Here is an 18,839-nt window from a genome sequence, read left to right as displayed (position 1 = left end):
ATATTAAGCCAGACTTGACTTATTACAAATAGTAAAATAGAACATGCCTAGTCTTTTAAAAAAACCTATTTAGAAAATAGGCTATAGGTTTTTTTGTACATATCGGGCTTATAAGTCTACATGTCGGTCTATATCATATTATTTATTTTAAATAAAATAAATAAAATTATTATTTTAATAATTTTGAATAATAAAATAATATTATTTTAGTTATTCTTTTAATTGTTGAATGTTTAATAAGCTTAAACAGACTAATAGGCCTAGACCAAGACTTTTATTTTTTAAATATAGGTCAGACCAGACTTGTAATTTTGGGCCAACATAGGCTAACAGGTCAGGTCAGACCCAATGATTTTTACATAGACCTAACCTATTTAAGTCAAAGCCTAACGTAACCTAGCATAGCTTATTTATACTCCTACTAGTCACAAGTCGATGAACTGATTAGAATATCTCTAAAAGAAAAACTAATCATATTAGTGTCAAGGATTTTGACCCAAATAACTATTCTTATATTGTTTTTGAACCAAGGGTATTATATTCAAATCGAATTCTTGTTGATCTAACATGAATTGTCAACTCAAATTGCCAACTATATATGTATATAAGCGATAGACTGAGATGTTAAACGCATTGAGTACTATCAAATAATGGTAATTTAGTTAGTATACGAGAACTGAGCAGGTGAGGATGAAAGTATATGTTTGATCTTTTCCAGTATTATCTTTGGAAATAATTTAAATCCTTAATTCTAGATATACTAAGAATGGCGCTGCCCAAGTAAAGTCATTAGTTTTATGGATTTTATTTTTCTTATGTTGCATGAGACAAGTTGTCTCATGCAACACACAAAAAGTGAATGGGACCCACTAAAAAAGAAGAGAGAGAAAATAAAAAAGCGGGTCCCACCCACTTTTTGTGTGTTGCATGAGACAACTTGTCTCATGCAACATAAGAAAAATAAAACCCTAGTTTTATTAGTTGCATTTTTATTTTATTTTTGGTGGTTTAGTAGATGCAAATTTAATTAGGACTTTAAGGTCACTTGGGTGTCCTGTCACTATACCACACCATTTTTTTCATGAAGATTATGACGGACACCTTGGCACGCTGTGGTCCAGGTTAGAAATTTTGTACGATAAAGCTAGTTAAGCTGCAAATGGAGAAACTTAAGCGTGATAAAGTGGCAATATTGGAGCAGACATGGTCAGTTCGAAGAACCTGAACTGGAACTTGGGTTTTGGAGCTCGAGACTTATGTCTTGTTTGAATACCGTATTTAAAAATAATTTTTTGATTTTCAGAATAAAAAAATAAAAAAAAACTAGTTTAATAAGATCTATTTTATAAAAAAAAGTTTTAAAAACTGTATTTAGAATTAAATTTAGAAAACATATTTAAATCGTTTTTGTTTTGTGTTTTGACTTTTAATTTTTTTTTAAAAAAAACATGTTTTCATAATTATTTTTATAAAATAGTTTTAAGAATAAAAAAATTAAAACACAATCAAACAGCACAATGACAAATTGGGGTAATACTTGGAGAAAAGAAAGGCTTGGTGCTGGGTGTTGTTGTCAACACGCATGCATGATTGAAATAATGAAACTTGTGGTATGTTATTGGTTGCTAGTGGAGGTAGGAGGTTGGATTATTTAGTTGAAAAATTTGAGGCACAAATATCATTGTGTTAGAGAAAATGAACAATTCTAATTATTAAAAAATCTTCCTTAAAAATATAGAATTATTCTGCTTATGGTAAGTTTCCATAATTTCTTTACTGGGGGCATTTTTTTCTCCGTTATGTACTCAAGTTCTTACAGATAAAGTTTCTTAAAAAATAATAATTGAAAGTTGGTTCAAGTGAAAATATGAATCATAGAACATATAAACTGTCAAAAAAGCAAGGGCAAGGACATTCAGGAAGCCTGACCCGTCACAAAAGGATAATTATGGCTATCAAATAAAATAATAATAATTACATAATTATATTTATTTTATCCACTCTAATGTGATATATACACTACACACATCGTATTTCTTTCTAAAATATTTAGGAATAATGAAAAATCCTTGTGTCCTCTACGAGCATCTTATAATATTTGTAAAAATAACAAAACTTACATAAAAATGTGAATCTTCTAAAAAGTGGATGCTGGGGTTTGGATCAGATGCATTTTAAATAAAAGAACTGCACCTCTGGCTGTTGTTATTCAATGAATAACAATTACTTTTTTCTACTTTTTTTTTAAAAAAAAATTATTATAAAACATTTATTTTTAAAAGGTAAGATTCGTTGTAATTTTTTAAAAATTGAGAGGATTGCGATAAGTGGATAATGTGCATGGTGATGATTTTTATTTTATTTTTGGCATTTCTGCTACATAAATATTAAAATATTCTAACTATAATAATAGTTACTTCCAAAAATATGCATTGGATCTCTCGTGTATCCGTAGAAATGGGTTCTATTACATTTGGTTTTGTCTGAATCAACTGAGTTATTTTGCAAAATGTCGATTTTAACTTAGTCTATTACTTATTATAGATCCTTATAATTAATTTTGATTCAGTGTGACATTTTTATGAAAGCATTTTTGAAACGACTTAAAATTTTATTCAGAAGTCATTGTATAATTTTGTTAAATAAATTAAAAAAATTCAAACCATATAACCATTCATAAAATTATTATATTATGTACAAGATGAAATTTTTGACATATAATTAAATTTTTTTATTTAAGTATCATAATTTTTATGTGTATATTTAGATAATAAGTAAATACACTAATTTGTTTACCAAAAAAAAAAAATACACTAATTTAGAAGGTGATTTTCGTAAAAGCTTGACCCTCACATCTAAGAATAATTTTATTGTATTTCTTGTAAACTTAGTATATGTAAATTGTGTAAATTAAATTAATAAGTATTTGACATATTATTATTTTCCGTAATATTTATTCATTCAATAAATTAGACAATAAATTACTTGGTAGGCTAAATATAGACTCATTAATCTATTCTCACCGGTACTCTCACGTATACGTGTATATATATATATATATATATATATATATATATATATATATATGAGGTAAGATCTTTTGACACCGGTGTCAAATTTCAATTTTGACACCTCATCTGAGAGCCGTTAGATCAAAAAAGATCAACGACTCGTTAATCTATTCTCACCGCTACTCTCACATATACGTGTGTGTGTATATATATATATATGGCTTATCGTTTCTCAAGCTACTTGAGATAATCTTATCTTCGGCTACTAAATCATAACCGTACAAAGATGGATCAATACTGACAAAGGAAGAGAGAGAAAAAGAGAATCATAACCATTCAAAGGTGAATCAATTAATATAAGGAAATAAATAAATAAAACAACATAATTTTAGAGTAGCCGGAGATAAACTTATCTCAAGCTGCTTGAGAAATATTTTTCCAATACATATATATATGTATGTATACGAAGAATGATGATCATTTTTATTAGAGCTTTTATTCTTTAAATTACGAAAGTGTAATATTTCTTATGAAATAGAAGATAAAATTATTAGATAACTAAAAAAGAAGAAGATAAAATTATCTTTTGCGGTTTAAAAAGAAATTTTTTTTTTTTTTGAATTACGGTTTAAAAAGATTTTTACATAAACACATTAACGAAAAGGATTTTTAGATAATGCGCGCAGAGAATATTATAATTTGTTTCTTCTATACACAAACACATATTAAAGAAAAGGCTTTAATGTTTCTAAAGTGAATGTAGATAAATTATCTATATTTTTTTTTAAAATGATGTCGTTTTGGATTGAAAAATTAAAAAATTATAATAGAAAAGATTATTATAACTCTAAAATAAATTATAATTATAAAAATATCTTCATTTCTGCCTCAAAACGATGTCGATTTAGACTCAACGTAGATAAATTATCTACCGTACAAAAAGTGAACCCTTCAACAAAAGGTTAAAAGTTTATTTGTGCAGCAGTACATCAACCAGTTCTTCATCAAATTTGGCTCTTGCTGTTTGTTTTGTAAGGCAACCATCCTTCTCGAAGAAGAAAGATTCTATTTGTATGGTTATTCACGTTGGCTTCAAGAACTCATAGGAAACTCCACTATAAATTCAGAAAACTCAAATGGAAAATAATGAAGTGCACTATCTATCCTGAGACTATTCCTTTCTCACCCTCAAAGTCATAAAAGCTACACTATTTTTTCTTACATATAGACGCACGCCCAAGAGACCAAGTAATTTTCTCCAACATTCTCTCCCTCTTCCTTTTGTCAATGGTTGACGATGAAAGGGGACCATGGTCGGTTGACAAGGGTCACAAGATGGTGACACTTGCATCTCAATGGTTGGACGGCGCCGCTTAGTAAAACTGGCTTTACCTTAGTGATTGCTAGCTGATACAAAAATCAAACTCGTATTGCAAGAATATATGTGCAATAAGAACTGATTTCAATTACAATTATTGTTGTTGTCAAGCTCGTAATTAGATATGTAAACTTTATTGAGATTATGGACTTAAATGTCACACATGTTTTCTTATCCATATCCTCGGTTTTTGATAAATTTGGTCGCCTCACTCATAAAATTCAATGAAATAGTGCCAAATTATTAGTAGAAGGAAGAATAAGAGGCAATTGGCAGAGGGAAATGAGTATTAGAATTATGGAAAAGAGAAATAAGGGAAAAAAAATTGATATCATAGATTGGTAATAGATTTGTACATAATTGGAGCTTTTATATAGAAGAGCAAAAGAGGAAATAGAAAATTCTCGAATATCACAATAGAGGATATATAAAGGAGTGAGGTTGTAACAACTCTACAACTTACCTTAAAATAAAATAACAAATATAATAATCTAAAATAAAATAAAATATTATCTATATTTCTAATACTCCTCCAAATGAAGGGTGAATAGCATGAATACCTAGGAAGCATGGACACCTCAACAAACAGGGAGTGTCGTGTCCGACACACCAACACGCTTCGACATGATGTCCGACATGCGGTCAACTTCCCGACATGTTGACCATTTCGACACGCGAATTTGATCGTGTCCGACACGGTCAAATGACATTTTTGTAAAAAACATAATATTTTTTAAAAATTATATTTTTAAAAAACTAAAGTATATTAATAAAATTAATTTTTTTAAAAAAAACATTTAATAAAAACTTATCGCTATGGTCTGGCTCTTTCTTCTCTCTTCATTATCGCTGTGGTCTCCGTCTCACTAGTATGTGGTCTGCTATTTTTCTTCGTGACTCTTCATTCTCGATGTGGTCTCTCTGGCATCTGCCTATCTTCGTGACTCATTCTTCTATTTTTCTTCTTGGTTTATGGTTTGTAACGATCTGCCGTCGCTTTTCTCATTTGTGGTCTGTGGCTCTTCGTGGTCTATAATGATAACGGTAAGTGCTCTAACCTCTCTCTTTAATCTGGTCTCTCTCTAATCTCTTTCTCTCTCTCATCGTTGTGTTTCAGTTGATTAATATTTCCCACTCTCTAAATCCCCTCATTCCCGATCTAAGCTCTATTGCCCCCAATTTTGCAGATTCGAGCGATATCAGGTTTTGCCATTTACTTTTCATTTATCACAATTTTCTGTCCGATTTCTAACAGCTATGGTCATTTCGATTTACTGGATTGATTCCTTGACTGCTTGCTCGTGTTAATCTCCTTGATCTTTTTCCACTTTTCTAGAAAATTGCAATGATTTTTTAAACCCGTGTTTCTTGTAGATTTGGATCCTTCTTTTGGTATTAGTTTGATAATCTGTTGAAGGAGAACTCGGATTAGTAGGATGTAGAACTTGGAATTAATTAATATTTATAAATTTTTTAAATACTTTTATACACTTGAAGTTGAAGTTGCCTACAAGTCTAAAACCAACACCTATGCGCACCATTAGTCACACCGTCACAGAATGGATTAATTGGTTTTGAAGATGAAACTAAACTAATTGTTATCAATTAATTTTCTTATATTTAATCAATTTAGTTCAAAATATAAATTAATTCAAACTAGTTTAAATTAGTTTAGATTGAACTATTTTATTTTTCCTACAGTTTTTGAACACAAAAGGCCACAATGTCTTTATTTTATTTGTCTTATTTTAACAGTTTGTCCAATTGGTTTGTTAATGGAATTCTTATGCTGCTGTTTTAATTTAATTGTTCTATTTGCAGAAGTCATTATTTTATTCATAGTGTTTTATTTTTTTTTTAGAATGAATTCAAGCATTGCAAATAGTGGAGACGATGAGTTTATAAGGAAGCCATTATGGAAATATGTTACCAAAGTAGGCACCGAAACGAAAGCAGGAGGGAATATATCTTGGAAATGCAATTTTAGTGAAAAGGATTTTAAAAGTTCATATACTAGAATAAGGGATCATTTGCTAAATATAGCAGGTAAAGGAATTGCAAAATGATTACATGTGTAGACAAAAGACTTGCTAGAGATGGAGAAATTAGAACAAGAAACTAGTGAGAGATTGAAGAATAATGCCCCCAAAAATGTGCCTTTACCCCCTTCTCGTTTTTTTCGTAGAATTAAACTCAAAAAGAAGAAGAAGTGGAAGTGAGGGTGGAAGTTCATCTAGAAATCCTATTGAGAGGGCATTCAATGTTGGGGTGTGGGAAGAATTGAACCACTTGATTGCTAGGATGTTTTATTCAGCAGGATTGCCATTCACTTTAGCAAGGATTATCACCAGGATATAACTCCTTACGAACCACTCTTTTGCAGAAAGAGAAGGAAAATATCGATAGGTTGTGTGCACCTATTCGAGCTGGGTGGAATGAGAATGGTGTTAATATTGTGAGTGATGGATGGAGTGATTCATAAAGCAGGCCACTTATTAATTTTATGGCAGTATCTGATGATGAAGCTATATTTTTGAAATCAGTTGATTGTTCATGAGAGACTAAGGATAGGCATTTTATTTACATGTTGTTAAAAGAAGTAATTCAAGAAGTTGGACATGAAAAAGTGGTTCAAGTAATCACAGATAATGCTGCAAATTGTAAGGGAGCAAGGCATCTTATTGAGCAAGAATTTCCATATATTACTTGGACACCATGTGTTATTCACACACTAAATTTAGCTGTGAAAAATATTTGTGCTGCAAAAAATGTGGAGAATAATCAAATAACGTATGAGGAATGTAGTTGGATTTCTGATCTTGCTGGAGATGTTTCTGCAATAAAGCACTTCATAATGAATCATTCTATGAGACTGTCAATGTTTAATGAGTTTGTGGGATTAAAGTTGCTTTCTATAGCTGAAACCCGCTTTGCTTCATGATTGTGATGCTAAAGAGGTTCAAATTGATAAAAAGGTGGTCTCCAAAATACAGTAATCAATGAAAAATGGAGTTTATATAAAGATAATAATCTAGGGCGGGCGAAAATGGTTAAAGATAAGATATTGGATGATCTTTGGTGGGATTCAATTGATTATATACTTGTTTTCACTGCTCCCATTTATAATATGATTAGGATTTGTGACAATGATAAATCTTGTCTTTATTTGATTAATAATATGTGGGATGAGATGATTGAGAAAGTGAAGAAAGCTATATACTTTAATGAATTGAAGAGGATGGATGAGACCTTAACTTTTTATGAAGTTGTGCATGTGAAACCAATGCACTTAAAATGAAGAGTTCATTTATACAAGAGTCTTGATGATAACAAACAAGCTTAGAAGCGACATCAAAGATAATACAACTCGCAACTTTCAAAAGTCCAAGGAAGCAATTCAACAAGACAACAAGAGAAAATCATTCAACACACAAGATCAAGATTGCAACATGTCCTTGAGAGCTTAGATCTAAATGTAAAGGTAATTGATTAATGATGCATAAATAAGCTCAAAGGATATTTAACTCTATGCATGCATTATCCATGTCATCAATGACTTGAAAGCTTTAATATTTATGAAAAAGACCCTTGACGTATTTCGTAACCTCAAAACGTTCTCAACAAGTCAAGGAATTACATTAAAAGTAATTAGAGACAAATAGGAATGCCTTACAACTCAGAAAAACTGCACAATTGATGTTCTGTCAAGAAAGTATTCGAATACTTTCTTGCCTGTATTCGAATACTTGTGCTGAGAACAGAGTATTCGAATACCTTAAGAAAAGTAGTCGAATACCAGATGAAGTATTCGAATACTTCACGAAAATTATTCGAATACTTACTGGACAGTAAACAGTCTAACTCATTAATTACGAACCAGCAAGCCAAGTTTTACTGTTCCATTAATTTAGCAATCATCTTTGATTAATCTCATTAAATCAAACTCATTTCATCACTTGTTCTTACTCATATTGATCATAAAACTCCTTTGAGCTTCATTCTTGTGTCATTGATCAATACCCATAAGCTTTAACTTGTATAATCTGTACTTCAACAAATCCATTTCTAAACACTTCCATTATGTTTATTTGAGTTGAGGGTAGTGAGATCCTAGTGTAAAGGTTGCTCATAACCTAAGAAAGTGAGTGTAAGTGTAAGGGTTTCAAGAACCGAAAGTCTTGAAGGTTGTAGTGGTTTGTCAAGCACCCTTGAAGCTTGATCGATAGTGGAAAGTTGAATGAGCGGCTTCAATCTGGACGTAAGTCACGGTGGTGGTGACCGAACCAGGATATATCTTGTTTGCAATTTCTCTAACTCTTTATCTCTTTACATAAGCATTATTAGAATACTTGAGTTTATTTAAATCTACACTTTGCATACTACTTGCTTGTATTAATTTCTACTCGTTAAGCTTTGCTTGTGTAAAAATCATATTAATTCAAGAAAATATTTTTCAAGAAAGAAAGAGAGGCATTTTGCAAAAATATTTTTAAAACTCAATTCACCCCCCCTCTTGAGTTTGAGGCCACTTGTCCAACAGTGCATGGCATTCCTGTGGATCATTGAACCAAAAATTCAACTCCACTTCATTGTTTGGCACATACATTGAATCTCGGTATAAGCTTTTAAATATGAATGTATTTAATACTTCTCTTATTTGATAGAATCTGTTAATTGTTTTTCTTTTTTTCTTTTAGATACTATAGTGAATAATGGCTTAATGAATATTCTAGTCGAGCTCCTCCGGACAAGGATCTAGAGATTAATCAAGAAAGACAAAAATGCTTTAAGAGATACTTTTCTAACTTGGAGGACCGAAATAAAATAAATTTGGAGTATATGGACTTTGCTAGTATGAGTGGGGGTTTTAGAGATTATGATGCCATGCAAAATCGATGTTCTATGGAGCCCAAAGCTTGGTGGGTGCTTCATGGTGCTTGTGCACCTATGCTTCAAAAGATAGCATTGTGACTTGTTTCACAACCTTCTTTTTCATCTTGTGCTGAACGCAATTGGAGTACTTATTCTTTTGTGCATTCTGTAAGAAGCAATAAGATGACTCCAAAATGTGCAGAAGACTTGGTTTATATATATAGCAACCTTCGGCTCTTATCAACAAAGACCACAATATACACAAGGGGAGAATAGAATGTGGGACATTACTGGAGATACATTTAATTTAATACATTTGAAGATGTTAGAATTCTTGAAGTTGCTACTCTTTCACTTGATAAGCCTGAGGTGGAGTCAAATATTATTCTAGATGAAAATGCTCCATGAAGGTAATCCGTAATCTCCATATTTTTTGTTTTTCTATGGATATGCTATTATTTTTGCTTTATATTAATATAATGGTATTATGGAAATGATTTATTTATTTTTGTTAAATTGATGGGTATTATTAGTTTAGTTTATTTTTTTGTTAAATTATTGAATATTAAATGAAATATACACTATATAAATTAAATTTGTTATTTAATATTAAAATATGTCCCAACGTGTTGAAATCCATATTTTTTTAGGATTGACATGTCGGAGTGTCATGTCTGTCACGTATCGCATGTCAAGTTGGTGCTACATAAATGAACACTCCATCTTGGAAAGAAAGAAGAGTAAAGCGAAGCTTCACAGAATATAAGACGGAGAAATCGGTAGCAATACAAATCAACTAGAATGACCATTAGTTTGAAGAGCTAGTAAATAGATAGTGTTGGAATAGACATCATCTAATATATGTTGGAATGGACATCATCAAAGGAAAGGCTGGGAAGGATATCAAGCTGAACAACATTGATGCAATAGGGATAAAAGTCAACAGATAATCCGTGGACCAGGCAACAACCAAGATAAATGCTCCCCCTGAATGAGAGGCCAAAATAATGCTAAATAATGGAAAATGAAAACCAAATAGAAGTCAAAGTAGACTCGAGACACCACAAACATGTGAAAAATAAGCTAGAACCAATAAACTTCCAAAGAAATCAAAGCTGGAATGGCTAAGTGAGAAGATATAGGGAGAAGATACAAGAACAGATAGAACTAGACGCTCGATTGCATGTATCAAGTAAACCTAGAGAACCTTTTTGTTAGGATCTTGATAGAAGTGGAAAGTGTGGTGCTGGTGATGGCAAAGAGAAAGTTGTCGGGAAAGTCATTATAGAAGACAACCCGAAACCAAAATTAGAAAATAGGACAAACAAAAATAAAGGAGAAAAAGACAAAGAAGCTCTGATGATAAAAAGAAAAGAAAATTCATAGATCGAGATCAAATTTGAAAGAAAGGGAGAGAAAAGTGTGAGATATCAGACCTTTGAGATGAAAAGGAACTATTCACACACGGTGTGAACAAAGAGAAAACAGAAGCAATAAGAGAATGAAATATTTGGTATTTGATTAACATGAAGAGTACATGATGGGCTGCTTTATATAGCAGAAAGGGAAGCTAAAATAACAGAAAATAACTGTAAATAACTACTATCTATCATCCCCCCTCAAACTCAGTGGCAGAGGAAAGACTCTGAGTTTGTTTCTAAAGGATAGAAAAGTGGCAGCGGAAATAGGTTTCGTGAGGAGGTCTGCTATTTGTTCGGTGCCAGGAATATGCTGAACGAAAACTTGCTTTTGAATAACTCGATCCCGTACAAAATAGAGATCAATTTCGAAGTGCTTTGTACGATTAGGAAGAATAGGATTTGCTGCTAACATGACAGCACTTGCATTGTCACAAAACACAGTGGGAAGAGTAGTACAAGGAATATGCAGCTCATGAAGAAGTGACTGAAGCCAAGTGATATCAGCCAACGTAGAGGCTAAGCTGCGAAATTCTGCTTCTGTGCTGGATCGAGAAACAGCATGTTGCTTTTTGCTGGACCAAGATATAAGATTTGAACCAAGATATATACAGAATCCACTAGTAGACTTGCGATCATCAATATCAGACCCCCAATCAGAATCACAAAAGGCAAGTAAGCGAAGGTCCTTGGATTGATGAAAGACAAGACCGTGTGTTCTGGTTCCAGCTAAATATCGGAGGATGCGTTTAACAGCTCTCCAGTGAGTTTCCAGAGGTTTATGCATGAACTGGCTAACTTTATTGACAGCAAAAGAAAGATCAGGTCTAGTGATAGTGGCATATTGCAATCCACCAACAATGGACCTATAGAGAGTAGGATCTGGAAAAGCAGTGTCACCTTCCATTGATAACTTCTGACCCGTCAGCATTGGGGTAGGCATAGGTTTTGCAGAGGTCATTTTGGCTTTCTCTAAAAGATCAGTGATGTATTTGGTTTGACTCAGATGAATGGTGGTAGGAGAGGTGTAGACGGCTTCCAACCCAAGAAAGTAATGAAGCTGTCCTAGATCTTTAAGAGAGAAGATGTTGTTTAGTTGAGATATAAGAGAGGAAATTTCAGTAGAGTTGTTGCCAGTAATGAGTATGTCATCAACATACACAAGGATGTAAGTAGTAGAAGTGGAAGTGAACCGAGTGAACAATGAAGGATCAGATTTGGTGCTATGAAATCCGAATTTGTGAAGAGTAAGGTTGAGAGTATTGAACCACGCACGGGGGGCCTGTTTGAGACCATAAAGGGCTTTGTTTAACTTGCAAACAAGATGAGGATTGTTGCTGGGAAAGCCATCAGGTTGCTGCATGAAGACAACTTCATGTAAAGTGCCACAAAGAAAGACATTGTTAAAATCGAATTGTCTGATGATCCAGCCTTTTGTGAGAGCAATGGAAAGAATGAGACGAATGGTGGAGGGTTTAATGACAGGACTGAATACTTCATCAAAGTCAAAACCCTCCCTTTGTTGAAACCCCTTTGCAACAAGACGAGCCTTGTATTTATGAATTGTTCCATTTGGTTGTCTCTTGATGCGAAAAATCCACTTGCAGCCAATGGGTTTGATGTTGGGTGGAGGAGGAACAAGGGTCCAGGTACCATTTTTGATAAGAGCTTGAAATTCCTCATTCATGGCTTGCTTCCAATGAGCACAATTAAGAGCTTGAGTTACATTCAGAGGTTCAGAATTGTGAAGATCTGAAGAGGAATCAAGCAAGGCAGTGGCATATGTCTTAGGCTTGTGAATGCCAGATTTGCTTCTGGTCTGCATAGGGTGAGAATTTTGAGGAGTGGAATTCTGATTAGTGAGGGAGGAAGAACCATCAACAGGTGTGGGAGTAGGAATGTGGTGCAGTACCTGAAGGAGAAAAACTTGACAAAACATTAGTAGCATCTGGTGATATAGTGAGGGGAGAAGAAACAGGTTTAGTATGCCTAGTGATGCAAGGTATCCTAGGAAGAGAGGAAGGTAGAGATGTACAGGATGTAATGGAAGATGTGTTAGAAAACAAATCAGAATAAGGGAAATCAGTCTCATCAAAAATGACATCTCTAGAAATGAAGACTTTTCCTGTTGGGGAAAGGCATCTGTAACCTTTTTGATTTATAGCATATCCTAAAAACAAGCATTTGTGAGACCTGAAATCGAGTTTATGCTTGTTGTAAGGTCGAAGTAAGGGAAAACATGCACACCCAAATACTTTAATAAAACTGTAATCAGGTTTATTGTGATAAAGTAATTCAAAAGGTGAGGTAAAACTTGTAACAGGTGAAGGCAATCTGTTTATTAGATAAGTAGCAGTAGAGAAGGCATCTTCCCAAAAGGATAAGGGGAGTTTGGCATTTGCTAAGAGAGCCAAACCAACTTCAGTTATGTGCCTATGTTTTCTTTCAACTCTACCATTCTGTTGATGGGAGTAAGGGCAGGTGAGTCTGTGAATTATGCCATGAGTGTGCAGAAAATGAGTGAAAGCATTGGATATGTATTCTTTGCCATTGTCAGTTTGAATCGATTTTATTTTCAGACTAGTGAAAGTTTCAATCATAGACTTGTATTGTAAAAAGGCATGAAAAACTTGAGACTTATTTTGTAAAAGATAAATGCAACTGTATCGAGTAAAAGCATCTACAAATAACACATAATATCTACTGCCAGTAGATCCAGAAATAGGGGCTGGTCCCCAGACATCCGAGAATATAAGGTCAAGAGGAGCAGCATAATAAGTTGTAGAAGGAAAATGAGGCAATTGATGAATTTTGCCTAAACAACAAGCTTCACAAACAGAGCTATGCAACATAGTTTTATTAGCAGAAACAGGAAGGTTACATTGCTGCAATACAGAAGTGACAACCTTAGAGCTAGCATGGCCTAATCTTTTGTGCCAAAGATCAAAAGAAACATGTTTAGAATACAAAGCAATAGGTGGTGAAGAAACAGCTTTATTTTTATGCACTAATACATTGGAAAATTGATAGAGACCATCTTTAAGCTTGCCTTTGAGGACAATATCCTTAGTGACCTGAGATTTGACAAGGCAATAATCAGGAAAAAATTCAAAAAACACTTTGTTATCTCTAGCAAACTGAGATACACTGACTAAGTTTTTGGTTATGGAAGGCACATGTAATAAATTATCAAGTTTGAAGATAAAAGGAGATGCAGATGATGATATGAAAGAATTTCCTACATGTGCAATACGCATACCTGTGCCATTTCCAATATGAACTTGCTCAGAGCCATTAAACTCAGAGCTAGAAGAGAGATTACCAAAATCATTAGTGAGATGATGGGTAGTTCCAGAATCTGGATACCAAGAATTGTCAGTGAGAGAGGCTGGTCCTGCGAGATAGGCCTTGGGGTTGTGGAATGAAGGAGGTGGAGGTGGAGGAGGTTGTTGATTCTGGGTGCTGTGAGATGATGGTTGATAATTGGAATCAAATCTGTAAAAGCATTTTAGAGCGGGGTGTCCTACTCTTCCACATATTTGACATTGCAAGCGAGGTTGATTCCAAGAATTCCAAGACTGACTTTGAGATCTTCCACCTCTAAAGCCACGGCCTCCTCTGCCTCTTCTTCCTCCAAAGGATCTTCCATCATTACTGTTGAACCTTCCTTCAGTGTTGGTGGTCTTGTTTTCTTGCTGCAGATTGGTTTGTGTAACATTTGCTTGAATAGGGAGAGAATCTGTCTTTTTGAATCTTTCGAGCATTTCTTCTTGAGCAAGGAGAAAAGCTTCCAATTCTATGATTGAAAAGGGTGGGAATCGTGACATTGCAGAAGTGATGAGAGGAGTATATTCTTCACTCAAACCATCAAGGATGGCTTCAGAATATTCTGCATCAGTTAATGGAGAACCTACAGCTCCCAAAGAATCAATGATTTTCTTGATTTGAAGGAGATATTCAGATGCTGGTCCTTTCTTCTTGATGGACTTCGGCTGGTTTTTCAGTTGTTTAACTTTTGCTTGAGTGTGTGAGGCAAAATACACTTGAAGCCTTGTCCAAATTTCATAGGCGAATTTGCATCCTACCATTCTGTTTTTGAAGGATATATTCATGGAGGACAACAGCCAGGATACAAGAAGATGGTCTTGTTGATGCCAGGTTGCATATTCTTCAGATTCTTTTTCACTTTCTTTATCTTCTTGAGTTGAAAAACGGGTGGGGATCTTGTCTTTGTTGAGATGATCCTGCAAGTTGTGCCCATGTATTGAAGCAAGGGCAAGTTCTTCCCAAGGAAGAAAGCTTTCTTCATCAAGCTTGTCAGCAATGGGATTTGAGAAAGATTTCATAATGAGCTTGACTGATTTTGCATTTTCATTGCTTGTTGCGGATCTTGGAGATGATTGATCAGAATCCATGGATCGTTGAATAGCTCTGATACCATGTGAGATATCAGACCTTTGAGATGAAAAGGAACTATTCACACATGGTGTGAACAAAGAGAAAACAGAAGCAATAAGAGAATGAAATATTTGGTATTTGATTAACATGAAGAGTACATGATGGGCTGCTTTATATAGCAGAAAGGGAAGCTAAAATAACAGAAAATAACTGTAAATAACTACTATCTATAAAAAAGATACAAATCTTGACAAAACCGACATAAATCTGGAAAAAGAAAAAGAAAATCGACCGATGAACCTGGACAAAGTAAACATAGCTGGAGAAGAAGACACAAGAAAAAAAAGTGTCTAGACAGAAGGCAAAAAGATGACCTGCAACAAATGAAAAATGAGAAGAACACATAGCTGGGTAGATGGAGACCACTGATCTGAAATGCAGTGAGAGAAATCTGGAAAACGCATGGAAATTTAGCATGACTAGACCGGAGAGACAACATGGAAGGTGCTGGAATGAGAGACATCTAGCAACTAAAAAAACCCAGAGAAGAACACGCCAGAAAATCATGCGAGGCGAAAAATAGCCGAAAAAAAGGACCAGAATAATGATCGAAGAAATTTACTGAAAGTGACATAAAAGGGAAAGGAAGATAAATTACGGGAACAAAGAAAAAACAATAACAGCTAGCAAAAACCCCTCGTAGAAGATGATATCGCTATGATACCATATTAGAATTATGAAAAAGAGAAATAAGGAAAAAATTTGATATTATTGATTGGTAATTGATTTGTACATAATTGGAGCTCTTATATAGAAGAGCAAGAGATGAAATAGAAAATTTTAGAATATCACATAGAGAATATAAAAAGTGGGGATTGTAACAACTCACCCTAAAATAAAATAACAAACATAATAAATTAAAATAAAATAAAATATTATCTATATCTCTAATAATTGATACAAGTTACTTCAATTTCTTTCACCTGAATGTTGTTTCCGTAAAACATGCTAACAATAAACATGTTATCACTTTACTGTTTCGTGAAAAGTGTTTCATAAAACGTGCACTATTATAGTGCAACTTCTAGCGATATTTTTTTTTGAAAATGATAATTCATTTAATTTTTTTTTGAAAATAATTGAATAGGTGAAGTTTGTTTCTTTGACGTCTTATCTAATTTTGATCTCATCAGTTCTGTTGTTATTTTTTTTACTCTTTGTTAAGATTTTCTTTTAAATAAAAGAAACAAAGAATCTTATCTATTGTTGCACTTATTTCATGGAAGTTTTGTTGTGAACATTTGTTTGTTTGTTACAATATACTGTTTCCTTTGCGAACTACTCAATATATTGTTTACTGGTTGTGAACTTTAAGGCATTTAATTTTTAACTCCTATTCTATTCACAGATTTTAAGGCACTCAATATTCTTTCAGTTGCGGTTTGTTTTGTTTTGTTGTTTTTTTAGATATTCAAACATAACAAGAAGATATATCTATAATGAATACATAGCATATTATGATAACAAATGCACAATATAGTTAACTGCAAAAATACTGTGCTTTTTGTTAATTGTATAACACAAGTGATATAGCAAACTTAGCGGTACTGGTCAAACATCATATCATGATTTTTTTGTATAGTGCATGGTATACTATAATAATATTTTGTATTACTAGTACACAAAAATAGTACAACGGTGCTGACAAATCGCAACATATTCAACTATAAATTAATTAGATATATATATTGCTGTTTTTTTTTTTTTTTTGAAAATTACATAGAATCGAACACACTACCACACACTAACTCACACTCTATTATATACACCCACACCACTAGGCTAGCTCTAGTGGATTGATATATATATTATTCTATATATCACATGTTCCCATTTTTATTGGGTCTATCCACAACTATATGTTGTTAACGTAATAAATTATTATTAATATTCAAAAAAAAAACTATAAATAATGATATATTTATTTATAAAATTATTCATTTCCACCACTAGCCAAATAAATTATTCATAAAATTTATCTACCAAAAGGGGATAAATTTTAGATAATTATATATAATTCTCTCTGTTATTAAATCTTCACGTGATGAAAAATAATTATATATGATATACTCTGTCCAAAGAGGATTTTATGATATTTAATTATTATTTTTATTGCTCATGACAAATTTATTGAATTATGTGTGTCAATCAGTTAACTTCGCTCTTAACAATAATAATGCCACTGTCGAAATGATGACTGGATCAAATTACAAGAAGTGAAAACAAGACATAAAATTTGCGTTGGGAATTGTTGATATGGACTTGGCTTTACGTGAAAATGAACTGCCTAGGCCCACTGATGAAAGTACTGACGGTCAAAGAGTCTATTATGCTAGATGAGAGAAATCAAATCGTTGAGCCTTATAGCTATAAATAGGTCAATTGCTAAGCATCTGCTTAGTACCTTAGGATTTTAATGCTAGAGCTTTTCTTAATGTTGTTGGTGAGAGATTTAAAATTTCCAACAAAGCTGAGACGGAGAATCTGGTGAATGAACTTACTAATATGAAATACGATGCTTCTTTCAAAATCAAAAAATTTATACTGAGGATGGTTCACATTCAGGACAAACTGAAGGCCTATAATATTATTTTTCAGGATGATTTATTGTGCATCATGTTCTGAATGTTTTGCTTGCTGATTTTAGCCAGATTAAGACTGCTTACACTACGCAGAATGAAATTTAGGGTGTTAATGACTTGATTGAGAAACGTGTTCCTGAAGAAGACAAGTTAAAGAAAGAAAATGATGAGTCTGCTTTTTCTCTTCATTCCATTAATGATAAAACGAAATTCTTCAACAAGAATAAAGGGAAATTCGAAAGGCACAATTCTCCTGCTCCTAAACAATCTCAGAATTTCAAGAGGAAGGGTAATAATGAAAAATATGAAGGAGAAGTTATGAAATACTTTCACTGCAAGGAGGAGGGTCACAAGAGAATCAATTGTTACAATGAGAAACAAAAGGGCAAATGGTCTAACAAACCTAAGGAAACCAACCCTGAAGGAGGCGAAACTTAAAGTTGGGAACAATGCTGGTGTGGATATGTTGCATGTGAGCAATGTTATTTCGCTTCCAGATTCTGAATTAATTTTTTTTGAATAATGTGTTTTATGTTCCTGACTTTAGAAGGAATTTGATTTCTTTTTCTTTTCTTGACAACGAAGGATATTGTTTTAATTTTGGAAATAAAAGGGTGACATTGCTATTGGAAATATTAGAACTGAGTTCATGTTGGCATATCCACTGACAAAGGGGTTGTGACCCGTATTGTTCAAGGAAGATGTGATGAATATGGGTATCTTTGATTCTTTTCATTCCCTTAATTATTGAGAGTCATGTTTATTTATTTGGCTTTCAGTTATTTTGCATGCAGACTGATGTCTTTTTTATGAGAATTGTTGATGTTTTATGATTGATGATCATCGTTGTTTTCTTATTATTTTTCTTTTGTTGACCGTGAAGTATAATTGTCTTTAAACATATTCTAAAGTTTAAAGATATATAGTTGTCACTGTTGAGATCTCATGTTGTACTGTGAGATACTGGCTTACTTAAGCAAAACAATTTCATATTGTTTAGAAATTGCAGTGATGCAATTTTATTTAATTTCTTGAGAGTTTGCATTTAGAAGTGTAATTTCATGTTTCTTGGAAATTGCACTAATGTAATTTCATTTTGTTGAGAAATTATATTGAGGAC

General features: G+C 33.0%; 1 long non-coding RNA gene across 3 annotated transcripts; it reads left to right on the top strand.

Annotated features, from left to right (window-relative positions):
* Positions 1 to 5,248: 5,248 nt before the first annotated feature.
* Positions 5,249 to 18,451, top strand: LOC133305703 (uncharacterized). 3 transcript variants are annotated; one of them, XR_009750802.1, is made up of 4 exons: positions 5,249 to 5,433; positions 5,507 to 5,592; positions 9,087 to 9,671; positions 17,785 to 18,451. It is a non-coding gene; the product is annotated as an uncharacterized LOC133305703 (long non-coding RNA). The 3 variants fall into 3 exon arrangements; XR_009750801.1 differs by having other exon boundaries at positions 5,249 to 5,592; XR_009750800.1 differs by having other exon boundaries at positions 5,249 to 5,592; positions 17,736 to 18,451.
* The last annotated feature ends 388 nt before the right edge of the window (positions 18,452 to 18,839 follow it).

This window comes from Gastrolobium bilobum, unplaced genomic scaffold, assembly GCF_033153095.1.
Source record: "Gastrolobium bilobum isolate Gb01-03AN ecotype WA unplaced genomic scaffold, APGP_CSIRO_Gbil_v1 utg1421, whole genome shotgun sequence".
Lineage (NCBI taxonomy): Eukaryota > Viridiplantae > Streptophyta > Magnoliopsida > Fabales > Fabaceae > Gastrolobium > Gastrolobium bilobum.
The sequence above is the reverse complement of the archived record's forward strand: the minus strand, read 5'-3'. Positions and strand labels throughout refer to the sequence as shown.